This window comes from Limulus polyphemus, unplaced genomic scaffold (genome assembly GCF_000517525.1).
Source record: "Limulus polyphemus unplaced genomic scaffold, Limulus_polyphemus-2.1.2 Scaffold455, whole genome shotgun sequence".
Lineage (NCBI taxonomy): Eukaryota > Metazoa > Arthropoda > Merostomata > Xiphosura > Limulidae > Limulus > Limulus polyphemus.
In genome coordinates, this window is record NW_013666065.1 from 503,943 (window position 1) to 507,966 (window position 4,024).

Genomic DNA, 4,024 nt, shown 5'->3' on the forward strand with positions numbered 1-4,024 from the left:
TGGATTCCCAAATTCTGCGAAATTTGCTGCTGACTTATTCCACAATCTGCTTGACCAACTATCCTTCCTCTAACAAAATCTGACAATTCGAGAGAACCTTGAGTTCTAGGCATGTTGTAGCACAAGATAATTAGTATGCGGACCATTTTCATTTATATACTGCTCTGTGAACACAAATTAGTTAGCATAAATCAGTTAAATGACGAAAAATTAGGTGTCTATTTACTTGTGACCACTCAGTGTACGTATACACACAATTTGTGGGAGAACTGTGAAAATTTTGACTTATATATTAGCTTCTGAAAATTAATTTACGTCATAAAATAATTGCATTTATTTATGTTTTGTATTTTTTACAAAATGAGAGATTCACTTATTTTTAAACTGAGTTTCCGTGTTCTTGAGAAGTACTTTCTTTCAGTATGTTTTATTTGTTGATAAGCGCAAAACTAGAAAATGGACTGTCTGTGCTGGGCCTACTACGGGTATCGAAACCCGACTTTTAATGTTGTAAGACCTCAGATTTACCACTGAACTCTTGGAGGGAGGGCTTTTATATATGGAAGATCAATACAGAGTAATTGAATAGAGTTGTTTAAGCATTTTTTCAACAACAAGTAAAAGCTTGGAATGATGTTTCATTGGTGGTAGTGTCCAGGATCACTGATGAGGAGTGGAATTCTAGTCTGGCTCATAGCCACACCCCCAATGAAAGAATAGACCATTCTAAGCTTTTACTTGTTGTTATACAAATGTTTAAACAACTCTGTACAATTATGTATCAACTGCCTAGTGTCAACTAACAATACGAACAAATAAATTGTGATGGAATGCTACAACTTCTTCAAATATCTATAGAATGATAGGTTTCTTTTTTGAGAGTGTAAAACACTTAAATACACCATTTCGGATACCGAGTAATTATTAAACCCTTTGTTTATAATTACTGTATATCAAAAGCTACTTAGGAAAACTAAATTTAACCACGTTTAAACATTCCTGAATAAAACATATGATTCTCGAAGTGCTTTTAGTGAATCTTTTCCCCACAGTGCAAGAAGTTTTAAAATGTAATCATTTTATACATGAACATTTTTATATATTATCGTATATATCTAACACAATTTGAAAACTTAAAAAAAACTTTACGAAAGCCACTAAAGAGTAAATGAATTATTTCATTCATAATCTCAAAGATAAAAGTGTATGTTCACACACACACACATACAAAAAAAAAAGATGGTACAATTTTGTTAATTTTTATAAATATCTTAATAAACTAGGTATTTTAATTACGATTTAAGAGTACAAAAGTTAGTAGTGGCATCTAGTAGTCAGTGAACACACTACTGCATCGTTTTATATTTTTTTATTTTTTCGCACGTTTCTAGAATGTGAGTTCGAGGATTTATGGCTTGTTTTCGGTTGTAAAAAAATACACTCCTTACTCTGGGGCAGTAGATGCGCTATAAGATTGACTGTCAAATCCCTCTGTTCGGTCAGATAAGAGTATCCCAATAGTTGACAGTGGGTGTTGTTGAGTGTCTGCTTCCAAGTTTAAAGTTGGAGACGCCTAAGCTCAGATCGACCTTGTGTAATATGGAGCGAAATTTTTAAAAACAAGAAAAATTTCGCAATAATGCATGGACGTCAGGAATGTTTATGATGTTATCCATCATTATATACTACTTTTATGACAATGGGCATCCTCAAATTCTTCTCTATATTCGTTTGTGTAATATCGTTGTTTGCTAAATATTAACCAGTTAACATGATTCTGAATCCGGAAATTTCTTCTTATTTCATTATAAAACAATGTTGTAATTTATGTTATTTGTCTTTTTTTTGTTTGTGCTATCTGTGCTCTGCCCACCACGGGTATCGAAACCCAGTTTCTAGTGTTGTAACTCCGCAGACATGCCACTGTGCTAATGGGGGGCTTTCCTGAGAAATTTTTGGAAAGTGAAAGTTTCGACTAATTATTTACTAGGAATATGTTTAACAGTACTGTGAATTTATGAAATTATAAAAAATCCTACCAGAAAGAGTATTTAAAACTTAAGCCCACGAAAGTCTAAACCAGAGACAAGATTTTTATGTAGTAAAATAATTAACCTATAAACAAGTAAAATCGAAAATCTGCCAGTTACTCTGTAACAGGGGCCCCCCAGTGGTACAGCGGTATGTCTGGGGACTTACAACTCTAGAAACCGGGTTTAGATACCCGTTGTGGGCAGAGCACAGACAGCCCATTGTGTAGCTTTGTGCATAATTACAAACAAACCGTAACAGGGGCGTCGCTAGCTATTAAAAAGATTCGGTACTTGGGCCCCAAGAGCTTGTTTGTTTGTTGTTAAGCATAAAGCTACGCAATGGGCTATTTGTGCTGTGCCCTCCATGAGTGTCGAAACCCGGTTTTTAGCGTTATAAGCCTTCAGACTTGCCACTGGAGGCCCCTGAGAAGGAACCACTGCTCAAAATAATTAAGACCTTTATTTCAAGGAAATGTATTATCATTCATGAAAGATCTCAAAATAGATTCGGGGCACTGTGAAATGCATCAGGAGCGTGGGTCGTGTTGGCTGATTCCCAGTAACGGTCTTGATCTGTATAAGACTTAACATGCAAAACCAAGTATATTAACAACGTGGAAACCTAAATTAGAACCAACTATGAATTATCAACTAAACTAGAATGTCTTACCCAAAGTACTTCGGGAGACTAATACGATTTGAAAGCAGAATAATGGTTTTTCCCATCATTATAATAGTTCACACAACCAAGTTTAGTTTTCCCATCATGATAATAGTTTACACAACCAAGTTTTTTATGTTTTTCCCATCATGATAATAGTTCACACAATCAATTTTTTCATGTTTTTCCCATCATAATAACAGTTCGCACAATCAAGTTTTTATGTTTTTTCCCATCATGATAATAGTTCACACAAACAAGGCTTTAAAGTGCTTTTATAACAATAATGAATTTAAAAAATCCTTCACTGTAACCACGATTCATTTTCAAAATCCAGAAATATATAGGTAGGATAACATTAAGTAGTTCTTACAGATATGTGTAGGTAGGATATTTCTAAGCTGTTTCCCACGGGGATGTGTAGGTAAGATAACAAAATTAAGTTGTACTTAATAGGGATTGAAGAAAGGTCTACTTGCTGAAAACACTCGGAGTATTGGACTTCATTATTTCTTTTGACCCATGAGTTTTGTTAGAATGGTGAACCATAATATTATTACTTGTTTCTGAACATTATTATATTACAATAGAGAATTATTTTATAACTGATAATTTTTAAAATTAGCAAACAATTGATTAAACTTTTTTACAACTACTACACAGATCACCCGTCAGAGCGCATGTTTCGTCCCTTCCAATGTGACTATTCCATACATACTTTGTTTTAAATTTGACTTCAATATGATATTTTACCCTTTATAGTTAAAACATATTATTATTATAATTGTGAATTTTCACGCATTTTCTCAAAAACTGAAAATACTGAATTTTGAATGAGAGTAAAACTAGACCTGACATAGCCTACTGGCTAGGGAGCTCGACTGCTAATGTGCAATTCGGGGGACATGCTCATCTTTTCAGCAGTGGGGATGTTTTAATTCCACAGTTAATCCCACTGTCCTATGGTAAACAGTAGCTCAAGAGTTGGTAGAATATGATGTTAATTATTTCAGTTGTCTCTAATCTATTACTTTAAGATTATGGACACCTAGTGCAGATAGCACTCATGCAACTATGTTCAAAATTAAACAAGCAAGCAAACGAGACAGAAACTTGCACCAAATTTGGTCTAAATTCAATGACACAGTAATACCTGAAAACAGAGATACTCATTTAATCAATCAGATCCTGAGAAACAAAAACTTCTAAAATTCTAAAAACCGTTTCACTTGAAAAGGTTCAAATCGTTTTAGGGCACAGTTTAGAAATAATTAGTTTTCTGAAATGAAAAATATAGATTTCATATTTTCAAGAGAGTATTTCAGTTTAA

The 4,024-nt window shown here is 33.7% G+C and overlaps 1 long non-coding RNA gene across 1 annotated transcript in view; it reads right to left on the reverse strand.

Annotated features, from left to right (window-relative positions):
* The window catches only part of LOC111085540, a 6,568-nt gene extending 2,830 nt beyond the window's left edge, over positions 1-3,738 (reverse strand). Inside the window, exon 1 of the long non-coding RNA XR_002610366.1 lies at positions 3,726-3,738. This is a non-coding gene — a long non-coding RNA (uncharacterized LOC111085540). The remainder of the gene's footprint in view (positions 1-3,725) is intronic.
* Between the last annotated feature and the right edge of the window lie 286 nt (positions 3,739-4,024).